Below are 12,550 nucleotides of genomic sequence, written 5' to 3'. Positions count from 1 at the left end.
TACAGCATCTCTAAATACTCCTAAGATGAGTCTTCAGAGTGACCAGGTCACGGAGAAAGACCAGACAAAGTAGCCTACTCATCAAATTCAATGTTCAATAGAACTGATGGTTGAGGGTGATTGATCCATGGTTGGTACAACATCTGAAAATGCATGACAGTAATGCTTCCACAGAGAGTGTTTGTGAAAGTTTCTACCACCTTCCTAACAATGTACTCCTGATACAGTAATCTATACAATATTGTCCAACCCAAGAGCTACACAGCTATCTCATTTTGGGGAACAGTAAGATCTCTGGCGTAAGAGAAGCATCTGAAAGCCCATGGACAGAAACACATTCACAGTCTGAAGCATTGAGTCAATAATTAACTACATTACCTGGGTCTATCTCCCTGTCAATCCAGACTAACATTTTCTAAGAATGATGCAATGTTTTAGTGAAAGGGTAAGTAAAAGACAACAATGTTTACTGTGTAATACACAGCAGAGGTTAAGAAAGACCAGTAATGTCCATTGAATATTTAAAGGCACTCCCAGAATCAAATCAATTTACCAATGCTTAAAAGTTACTTTTTAAACTAAAGTGATTGTTACTGCCAGTTCATTTTTTTCCTCAAACTGAGATGAACTCTATGATTACTGCTTATTGGGTTTATAATAATCAAATCAACTTACCTATGCTTAAAAGTTCTGATGAAACCTAAACTGATTGTTACTGCCAGTTCAATTTCTAGTTTCAAGTTCTGCAATCTAGCCATATTATGGTTGGTGAAAATTAAATTTGCTGTCGGCAATGATACTACTTGAATTATGAGGATACTTTGGCATTGAGATAAACTAACATTACTTCAATCTGCACCACACAAACATTTTCTCACCCAAAGTCAGAATTTCTGGAGCACCTACGTCTGCAGTAATCTATCCCACACATTGCACAACTCCCACGTCCGACATATCCCTATCTCCCCCACTTTAATTATTCATATTCCTGTCACCTCAGACACACACACACACACCTCGTCCTGCTCTTTCACGTCATATAGAGTTTTACTAGTTACTATACACAAAATCACACACTGCCCCACCTCCGACGCCTGCACATTCATACATACACCCACGCACACACTCAGATAGGCCACCGTCAACAAATTTAGCAAATGGAGTTAGGTTTCTTGAATGAACGGGTGTACGCCTTTGATTAAGACCACAGGCAGTCAAGGAATGTGAGGGGATGCATGAGTGTGGTGAGGGCGTCGTGCATATGTGCATGTGTGTTAAAGGGTGTGTTTTTGAGGGCATGTGTGCATAATGACCAATGAAGATTAAGTGTCTGTGAACTGAAAATGTGCTTCTGCATGTTGTTAAAACTGAGAATGACCTTTGTTCCCTGCTGCCTGTGTCTCATTATGTATAGGTATGTGTATGTGTATGTTGTTTTTGACTAAAAGACTAACTAGCAAGGCCAAGCGGCTTAATGGCCACCTAAGGCAGGGACTGGGGGTTCAAGTCCCATCTGGGGTGCAGCAGAGCATAGTGGCATAGCAGTGGCGTGCTGGTTCCATAACCCAGAAGTCGAGGGATTGAAACTAATTGTCTAAAGCTTCATGTGCCACTCTGATATTCGGTTATTAAGTCCGATGTCACAGGTCCAACAGCTTTTTCGTTGTTTACTAGCACAGCCAGCTGGTTTTCGCAACTTGTAAACCTTGTCACCATCACCTCCATTTTAGTGAAGGTAAAACAAAATTGCTTAACTTTAACAGAGTAATTACTGAAGCAGTGCAGACAGATGATATAGTTAAGGGTAATGCCCAGGCTTCCGTGAAAAATAGGATTTTATTAGGTTGAGTAGTAGTAGTAGGATGACAATTGTCCTAAAGGCTACTCTGAATAGGGAAAAAACAATCTTTATTTTACCGTCTATGGAGAAAAACGTGTGGCTCTGAAAGCCGTTGAACCCGGAAAGAGAATTATTAGCCCATTATTGCATCATGACTTAATAACCGAATAGTTTCACACAACTTGCCTTTAACAATTCACAATCTGACACCAGGATGTATGACAGATAGCGTTCAGTGGGGAATGTGTAGCCATTTCCATGTCCATCTATGCACATAGGTTAGTGGCACCCAGACTTTGGAACAGTCCTCCCTATGACATCAGAAAGTTTTCAGTCATCAGTTATAAATCAAAATAAAAACCTCTACCTGTTATAGTTACCATACAATGACTTTACCTCTTCTTTTCAGTTTTTGTATGCTTTTATTTATTTACTTTTAAACTTTAAAAATATACAGTGTGCTATGGTAATTTGGAAAAACTACGCCTATTTACTTTGTGTGATGGACATGGAAGAAAATCTGAGGAAACTGCTTTGAACCTCACTTCCACCTCCAAGCAATTGTCGTCAATCAAGTTGTGGTGCAAGAGCGTGAGAGAGAGAGGGCAGTTCTTCACATGGCAAAGCCAGAGTGTGTCTCCTGGGATCAGACAGAGGTGTATAATTAGCATCATGTGAGAACTTTCAGCTGGGGAGAGGACGAGGAAAAGGGGAAGAGGCCTTGAGGAGAGGCCTGGACTTCTGGAGGAAACACAGGTGGAAACACTAGCAAAAGGTCATGGAGTGGAAACAGAGCAGAGGGAAAGAGGTGTTTCTGGGTGGGTGGACTGACGGCCTCTTGGCTGTCTCAGGCTGCACACTGCGCTCGTCTAGGGATGTAACCATTACCGGTATAATGGTAAACCGCGATAAAAATGTTGACGATAACAATTACCGTTTTCATTTAATTTCATTGATTACCGCGGTGTGGAAACCTTGTGTTTAATCCTTCCCAGCTTCATCCGAGCCTGCTTTTGACATACAGTAGGCCTGGTACAATGAAACAAAACTGGTACCCTACTGATTCTGTTGTCTAATTGATGGTTTTAACTACGATTTGTATTAGGCTACTCCTGATTTTAAAAGGCGGAACTTTTTCACCGCAAAATGTGCACTGTATCATGTAGCTACTCTGCGTCTTTTTATGTTCGCGTCCACATTAAATCCATTCCCCTCACGTTATCAGGAGAATACAGTAGCCTAAAGTTTTATTTTGAACGCTTACTTTGGTCTCACTCATTGCATCCAAATAACAGAAATAGCAAACTCTAAGTTATGGTAGGGTAAGTTAAGCTATAAGCACATAGCCAATTAAACATGAAGAAAAAAGTGAACGGGACACTTTTTGAAACTATTTCAGCTTGTGTAGGCCTATCAGTGCTTTCTGAACACACTTTTAGAAATACTGTGATAATCCCGAAAACCGTGATAATTTTGGTCACTATAACTGTGAGGTTAAATTTTCATACCGTTACATCCCTACGCTCGTCCCTGGTCCACGACCCTGTGGGGTTCACTAGCAAAGGTCATGGAGTGGAACAGTGCAGAGAGGGAGAGGAGTGTGTGAGTGTGTTTGTGTACATAAGTGCAACCCGTGTGTGTATATGGTTGGTTGTCCCATCTTGACTATTTTCAATCTCATTAAAGGAGAATAATTCCATAATTCCGTGGAAATGCATGGATTCCAGTTGCTGCTACTGGAAGAAACTGGAATCCATGCATTTCCACAGAATTATTTTTGGAATCTGATCCCTTATCATACCTGTTCATTCTTACTCGTCGCTCGACTTATCGTGACTAAATTCAAGATGGCTACAAACGCTAAACTTCGTGAAGATACTGTCTGTATAAATCGTCTTGTAAGTAAACTACCAGTGCTTTTTCAAAGTTCTCAATGTATTGTTTTAAATGTCAGGGCCCTCGGAAGTCTACCAATGAAGTGTGGAGATACATTGAGCCTCGTAAATGGTGTAAAACAGTGATTTATTTGCATGGCTAGCCCGATGCCGAAGCACCACCATTGAAAAAGCTGTTGGTAGCATCGGCTAACTAGCGCCAGATTTTGTGAGTGCAGGGGACAAGCCAAGATGGGCTATGAGACATACGTTCACACTCGGTATCATGTTTCAACACACTTTAGGTCAATATCACACCGGAATTCTCCTTTAAGTTTATAAAGGTGGAGCTCATTTGTGCTCCCTCTAGGTTGTGTTCTTTGCATGTGTACAGTAGGTTTCATGAGGCAAAATCTCAGTTGCAGCATTTATTAAGATCCTATAAAAGGTGTAGATGAAGATAAGTATTTACTGGGGGAGTGAGCATCAGCAGCACCGTCTCAGTGCCCATGGAGGACACGCAGGTTCGATTCCGGCCTGCGGTTATGTCCCATCCCTCCCCATCTCTCTCTCCCACTGACTTTCTGTCTCTCTCCACGATCCTGTTGATATCTATCTATAAAGCAAGAAGCGTCTGTGTGTCTGTGTGTCCGGATGTCTGTGGCACGCATATCTCGCCATTGACCGTTTGTCAGACTGATTTCAAACTTGGCAGGTGTCTTGCTATGGGCATGAGTAAGTGCAGTGCCAAATTTGACGTTGTTTGAATAAGAAATGCAAAAGATATCGTTAAATATATCGGTAAAAGAAGCACATTGGCTTTCGCCGCTAGCCACTCCCCCTCCCACACAGCACTGTACTTTAAGCTACCAGTGAGGATAGAAGCAGGGCTTTGGCAGAACTGGATCAGTGTAGGTTACACGGAACGTGTCTGATCTCAACTCCGGCGGATTTTGCAACAACACGCCAAGACACACAGGTATGCAGTGGCTCTTCAAAATGACGTAAAAAATGATGTGCAATAAACGGACACTTCGAATAGCCCAGGCTACTTTGGACTGTCTTTAAACTTTGAATAAGCAAACGACATTTCCAACTGCAAGGGCTTAAATTGAAACGAGCGATAATGGTCCCGAATTAAAGAATGTCTCAGAATGCCACACATGCAAAGCATAACCAGCGACAAGCAACGAGTGGCAGACAGAGTGTGATGTCACTTATAGAGACTGTTTTTGAGTCACACCGTTGCAAATTTCATACGATGCATCATTCCATGTTCCATTTCACAGCTCATTTTGTGTGTCACTTGATTTTTGTTGAGGTTTACAGACACCAGCTAATGCAGGATTTACATGTCACTCCTCTATTCATTGGTTTGTCCTCCTTCCAATCCCTGATCTTTGGCACACCCTATTCTACTGCACTTATTTGATTAACTCTGTTTCCCCCTCTACTTTATCCCAATACTTTTCATTCACTTCAGTTTCCTTTGGTCTTTCTGTTCTAATTGAGGATAGTTTGATTCTTAGTTCACATCTGGACCAAGAGCAAGCCTATGTTTTTGTCTGTATGTCAACAACCTGAAAGACACAGCAGTCAGTAACTCACTTAACTCAACTAATATTATGTATTCATATGGAGAGTCTTTTTTGGCATCCAACTTAATAATGGAGAGTATATATAGAAGGTAATAAAATCACCTGGTGTCTCTCCAGAAACAAAATTCAATTTGCAGGAGAGAGTGAGCAGCGGGGCGGAAGGGAAGAAATAACAAGAGGGAGAAATTATGAGACGGAGAAATAATGAGAGATCGCTTTGCTTTTGGATGTCAGTCAGCCAGCTCAGCTCAGGAAGTGGGGCTGGCGATGACGTTGAACGGTCGGGCAGAGCTGGAGTCGAGGGTTGGAAAAAACCAACCTCTTGAGTATGCCAGGCCAGCTGCCATTCCACCGCCTTTCCTTTTTAAAATATCTCTCAAATATGTAGCTTCCAGTAGGCCCCACGACTCCCTAGCCAAAGGCTCCCAGTCTTACGTGAGCAGATGGACTGGGGTGCTGCTTAAACTATAGGAGGGAGGGGGGTCAAACTGTCTGAGACTTTTCCTCTCTGGGTGTGTCTGTCTGTCTGTCTGCCTATCTGTGCCTGGGACTTTCTCACCCTTCCCCTTGTGTTCGTCCGCCTGTCTGGCTAACTTTGCCTCTAGTGTCCTTCAGTCTCTTTCACAGGCTCGTTGTCTCCATGGGAGACTGCTGGAGTCTGCATTTCTCCACTGGGAGTGACTGAGGTCCGAGGCAGCTGTGGGCAGACAGCTGAGGGACATTCAGCCCACTAGCCTGGTGCCTGGTGCCCAGCCCAAGTATGTGTCCACTCCCTTCTCCATCCAGCCTCTCAACACCCACTCTCTCTGTTTTATTCTAAAATACGACTTCAAATGCAGGATGGCAAACTGCCTACTGTAATGTATCACAATGGGGTACTTTTGAGAAAGTCCAGTAACATCAATGTGCTTGGTTGCCCCACACACCTTCTCAGCACTCTATACTATATCTTGAGTCTGGTAAACCGGCGTTACAACATTTGACAACATTTCATTTCATATGTCAGAGAAATTAAGCACTTTTTTGTGGGTCTCCCCAGCATGGTGGTCAGGAGTTAAGATTATCTCCCAAAGGGTTTCCTCTCCACCCAAAACGGCCAACTGAAAGTGTTTCATAGATGTTACTGTTGGCCTGCCAAGTACCTCCCCCCCAACACACACACACACACACACACACACACAGAGACCAAAGATGATGATGTCACTGTGTTGGGGTCTATGAGACTGAGCTGTTGTTTTGGGTCTTAAATCTAATCTTTCCACATGTGACGAGCGGAAGAGGCGTGATAAACCAATTACTTAAGAGCTGCTTCTACTCTCTGTGATTGGTGCTCCGTCAGCCATTGAGGGAACGCGCTGGCTTCGGCCTGCAAGGCAGAGGGCAACAGAGGACATGCCGAGCCATAACAAACTGTATTCTTATTGCGCCCTCTGTTGGTCAGAATTATACTGCAGCCTGAACCAAATACATGAAGCATGACTAAAGCCCACATGTCCGCTGGCCAAAGCCTTCTTTTGATTATCTCCTCAGACATGCGTGCGTCCAGGAGATATTGGCGAAAAAGTCAACTGAAACAAACAACTTCTCTTTGGTCTGTGCTGCAGAAAACATGGGTAATTCACATTTACAATAACAATGTGGTACATAATATGTGAAGGCGATACCATACAGTATACCACCCTAAGTGAAAATATATCAATCCACATTGTGAAACCTATTGGTCTATGTTTTAGTTATACACTGTCTCACATTTTCTAGTTACATTAAGTTGCTCAAGAAGTGGATGGTAGATTGATCTGAACAATGGATATTCTTGTGGCAGGGTTACAATACAATGCCTTGCTTTCTACCTATTGGAATGATCCAATAAACAGCTCTATTAATCAACACTTGACTTTGGAAAACCTTAGTTCACACCTCCTGTGAGAAGTGCTCACTTTTGCAACATGTGTGATGGAAGCGTAGGCCATTGCGGCGCTGTCATTTTTTCCAAGGTTTCACAACACCAGCTTCTGATCTCACTCACTGGCTGGAGGGACTGCGTCACTGCTTTCGGTTCCCATCTTGTTGCTGAGACGGCGCCATTTAAATCAATCCTTCTACCCTACCGCCATCCTTAACCTTGAGGGGATTTGAATGGGCACGAGGTGCTACAACACAGTAGTGTTTCATTTACGGGGGGAGTATGCTAGTTTTTTCTCTAGTTCGCTGCGTCTGTATGTAATTAAAACATGCAGTGGAATAGGAGGGGAGGGGTGGAGTACGTAGGAAAGACAGAGGGGGAAAAGGAATACGTCCTAATTGATTTCTTCTGTGGCTCCTTTTTAGCTGTTGCTCTTAAAACTGAGGAAAGGCAAGAACATCTGTGGTATCCCATCTGCCGTGGCAACTGTACCTGTCTGTCTGAGTGCCTGCCAGTCTACCTGCATGTGTCTGAGTCTCTGCTAGACTAACTTTCTGCTGGATTCAGCATACTTCCAGGCTCTTGTTTGTTCTCTCTCTCTCTCTCTCTGTCTGTCTGTGCATCTACCTGCCTTCCTACTTGCTTCACAGTGCATGTGGTTGGTCAGTGTGTTTGTGTTCTTTTGTTTTGTTTGTTTTCCATTCTACATGCCATAATGCAGAATGCATAACAGTTTGTCTTTTGTGGTCTGTCTGTTTCACTCCTGAGGTGCATTCAAATTCACAAACGTAGACGAACGTTTGAGAATGTTTACAAACAGTTTTTTGTTTGCCTTGAGTTCTGAGCGAACATTTGTGAACACTTGCAAACAGTTTGAGGAGGTAGCTCTGAGAACAGTGGTGCTGGACATGAGCTGGAGCTGTTACCGTTACAATACACCGAATCGTTCAAATGTAACTGTTTAGAGAAAACATATTTGCCATGAACATTCGCTGCACTGTTTGCCAAATTTGAACGCACCTCGGGTATGGTTGTTTCTATCGGTCATTATATGCAGTTTTGATGGTCTCAGCAGCTGCAAGGGACATGGGGGAAATGAATTCACTTGATTCATTCAGTTGATTTTCTGTCAGATGGTAGAAAAAGTTAGTTTTGTCATTATTTAGTTGTGAATCAAATGCAACGTTAAAAAAATCCAGTGGTTTTTATATTGTGACACAGAGACGCTCCTGATAAATGTCTTTTTTTGGCTTTTTTATGTTATGTTGGGAGAAAAACTTCTACAAAAATCATTGAACTGTGACAGATCTAATGATTCCAACTAGAATTTGGGTGTGAAGACAGGGAGCAGGAGGCCTTCGGTGTTCATCAAATGAGTAACTCACTTTGTAGTCAGAAGGTGCTCTTTGGTAAAATATTCCCAACTTGATGCAAAGAACATTGATCCAGGGCACACTTCTTCATATTAAAAAGCTTTATTAATTGGCTAGTTCAGATAGAACAGATCAAATAATGCCAACATGTTTCAGCCAACATGGCCTTCAATTTGGGCGTCTTTGTGTGTCTCACTAGCTGGCAACCACTGTCATCTCTCTATATTTTGTTGTCTGGCTATCTGCCTGTCTGTCTCTTAGCTTCTCTCTCTCTCTCTCTCTCTCTCTCTCTCTCTCTCTCTATTTGACCATTTTCCTTAAACACAGCAGCAGCCTTGTTTTTTGGCGGAGGTTTAACTCATTCTGCATTGTGGAGGAACCCAGCACTGTGCAGTAGTAGTGGCTCACGGAGGAAAAACATCTGGATGGAGAGTGGCCAACTCCTCAAACAACATCCCTTTCATTGTGCGGACAGTGTTCAGATTACGAAAACTTATAATAAAATATGACCTGTTTTATGTTTACATGGTTTTATGTTCTTATGTCTGTATCCATGTGGCCTTGTGTTGGTGTGATACAGTGATGACTGCATGGAATACAGACACTCTTTAGCAATCTGCAAGTACTACTGAATCTCTAGGTTAGAGCCTAACCTTAGCTTAATTAGCTTAAATAAAACATACTCCAACCATAACACATATATTATGTCCATATGTATATGACTTAAATATGCTTAAACACTTAATACAGGCTGTCCATGGACACATACAGACAGGCACACTCCTTGGTGCAGTAGAATTAGCTTTGTTGTGTGTCTACAATAAGGGGGAGGTAAGGCCTGTAATTGGCTGAAAGGAGTCACATGACCACAGATTAAAGGCACCCCCTGGGTTTAGCTTTGTTTCAGGGCTTGGTGTGGTGTGGATCACATGCACACACACCCAGACGTATACACTTACAACCACACACACACATGCACACTCACACACACACACACACACATGCGTGCATCCAAGTATACACACACACATATGCGTGCATGCGCACACACACACACATACCACAGCATTCCTCTCTTGCCCACATCCATGATGAAAACCTCTCTAGTAGTCACTCCCTCACATCAGGAAAAAAATCACCTCTGCTCCCTGACGAGAGTGGAGACCAAAACTGTGTGGGCCTCCATTCTCAATGTGGGCTTCAGTGACCTGCCGTGGGCCAGAGAGACACAAAAACCGCCAATCAACTATCTGCTATTTCTGATATGTTTCCAGAGCATAGTTATCCAGTAGGCCAAGATGAATTGAGGCTTCTTCTGAATGGGGACATGACCTGTGCATATCTTTAAATGCATGGTTCCCCTTCATATGAATTTTTGACATGCACCATAGCCTTTTGGCTCTAACATCAGATGGACTATGAGTGTTATGCAGATATGTTCCTGACATATTGAGAGACCTTATTCCTCATTCCTCACTAGTCGCTACAACCACCAAAACCTATGAGCCATTTGATTCTTTGTGCTTTTGATGAAAAACTAATGAATCAGAGTATAGTGTAAGATAGTGTCCAGTGCTGTGTGTCCATAGTGCAAGATATGTAGCGTCCAGTGCATGGTGATGTTGAATTTCTTTTCACAATTTCATAAAAAAGTATCATGAAGTAGGCCTGGCCTACTTGTCTATAAGATTATGAAAACTTGGATTTAGATGCCACGCCCAGACTCTCTTAGCTCAGAACACACACAAAACAGGTTATGCTACCTAATAGGATAATAAGAAGAGGTGTGCTAGTTCTTAATTAATATGCTAGATCCTACTTCAATCAGGAAATGTCCTATAATACAGATAACTATCTTGAGATTAAATTCTGAGAGCAAAGGTAGGCTAGGCCTATAACATAATAGCCCACAAATTATGAACAGATGAAGCCTTTGACATTATAGGCTATCTAACCTAGTAATTAACGCCCCTTGGAATGTGTAATTAGATTATTTCTACAGATGTTGTAGCCTATTTGAAGGATGGACTACCATAATTGTGGACTCTCCTAATTGGTCCTATAGTGATGCAATAGAAATAGGCTCTTCTTCCACAGGGATAAGATAACCTGCACTGGCTGGTAGGCCTGGGCTGAATAGGCTAGTTGTAGTGGACATGGCATTCTTTCTCATATTAGTCTATAGACTATTTTCTCTAGAATTAAAGCAAGAATAAAATTGATCATACAAGTTTAACTTGTATTTTAATTCTAAAGGAGAAAATTGTCTATAGACTATAAAATAGACTAATATGAGAAAGAAACAAAGATAAATAGGAAGAAAGAAAGCCTATTTCTTCGCCAGTTCACTCAAAATAGAAGTAATTTAGGAAAGACAGCAGCAACAGTTGTTTACCTCGCTCTCGTTTTTAAGCCGAAGTCTAGCAGCAATTGTCTCTTCTTGGAGGAAGGCGGGGAGAAGCGGGTGGGTCGTGCTGCTCGCGCTGCCCCTGGTCCATCTCGAGTCCACCCCCCGGAGGAGGCCAACCCGTGACCGATTCTGGCTAAGCGTCCTGATGAGCTGCTTTGTTACGTGTTGTCCAAATTTTACGCGGGTTTTTTAGGTTTACCCCCCGCACTGTAGTGTTTTGAAAAGTGCGTCCTAAAATAGGTGCGCTGTCGCTTTAAGATCCCTTAGCTAGTCTGCTTCGTATTGATCAATCCACCATTTTCCAACACATAGCACACTCAGCGGCAGTGGTAACACAGCGACGGCGGCAGCAGAAAGCCCTACCTGGAGACGCCAGGACCTGGGGCAGTCATGGCAGCCAACATGTATCGGGTTGGAGGTAGATCACGTTTTTGATGTAACGTTATTTATGTGTCCACAATGGCGTGTACGCCGATGTTTGTACGCCACAGCAGCTGCGTTTGTCCTTCCTCTTTTATTTCTCAAAGCTAAAGAGCCGTGTGCTGTAGCTACAGAGGATGATGATGGTGACTGAGAAGGGAGATGAAGAGTGTCGGAACCAAGTGAATGGTCTTTTAAAATGTTGTCGTTTAAAATGTCTGAAGTTGTAACAAAATTAAAATTTTGTTTCACGCGCGCGAAAGCTCTCGGTTTGTTTTCTCTTAAATCATTAAGTCACTTTAGCTTTTAAAGTTAAGTTTGGTCTGCTAGCTTTGTTGGAAACTGCGTTTGACTGAGCAGACTGAGCCAGCTTTTTCTCGTCGTAAGTAACCACTACATTTCAGAAGATGTGAACTCTTACAGCCACCGTCTGTTTATTGATGGCCATTCAAATCGATGGCCATTTGAGTAGAAAGCTTTACCATCAATCAAGTTATTAGCCATCATCACTGTCATAAATTAAAGAAATTCACAGGTGTGGCTAAACTTAAATGCCTAAATTATCACTCAAATTCCCTCCTGAACTGTTATGGCAACCACAAGGTATAGAATCTGAATTCTTTATACTTAATTGACCTTTTAATACTTAAAAAGCTGTTCTGGTGTTTTTAAATCATTGTGTAGTTCCTAAAATCTGCCTTTGTAGCTAAGCAGGTTCAAACTAATAGGCTAGCAGAGATCATGGGGTCAGAACCTCTGGGGAGGGGACGGACTGCCAAAATGTACCCCCATAACGAACTAGCTGGCTCTAGGGCAGTTTGGATCATAGACTACTCTGAAAGGCTATGCAAAATTGGATAATCAGAATTTCTTCCACAGGGTTATCCTCAGCAACATACATTTTGGCTAAATGAAGCCTAGGCTATATTTTCATATGGATGGTGTAGGCCCAGTTTGGACACTCACTGGTTAAAATACACTGTCATTTTTTCCCATGTTTATAGCAATGTTTTCTGGCGATTGAACTGTCTAGGTGTGGACTGAAGACCTAACAAAAACATGTTTTTGTTATTGCATAGAGAACTAAGTTCTTCAGGTAAAATAGAACCTACACCTTTAGGTACACCTGCAC

At 42.4% G+C, this 12,550-nt stretch overlaps 1 protein-coding gene across 1 annotated transcript in view; it reads right to left on the bottom strand.

The window, feature by feature from the left end:
• The window catches only part of crip2 (cysteine-rich protein 2), a 33,039-nt gene extending 21,493 nt beyond the window's left edge, over positions 1-11,546 (bottom strand). Inside the window, exon 1 of the mRNA XM_042071705.1 lies at positions 11,362-11,546. The gene's annotated coding sequence lies outside the window, so the exon portion shown is untranslated. The remainder of the gene's footprint in view (positions 1-11,361) is intronic.
• Positions 11,547-12,550: the final 1,004 nt, after the last annotated feature.

The sequence above is a fragment of the Alosa sapidissima genome, chromosome 19 (genome assembly GCF_018492685.1).
Source record: "Alosa sapidissima isolate fAloSap1 chromosome 19, fAloSap1.pri, whole genome shotgun sequence".
In the NCBI taxonomy this organism is placed as follows: Eukaryota; Metazoa; Chordata; class Actinopteri; order Clupeiformes; family Clupeidae; genus Alosa; species Alosa sapidissima.
The sequence above is the reverse complement of the archived record's forward strand: the minus strand, read 5'-3'. Positions and strand labels throughout refer to the sequence as shown.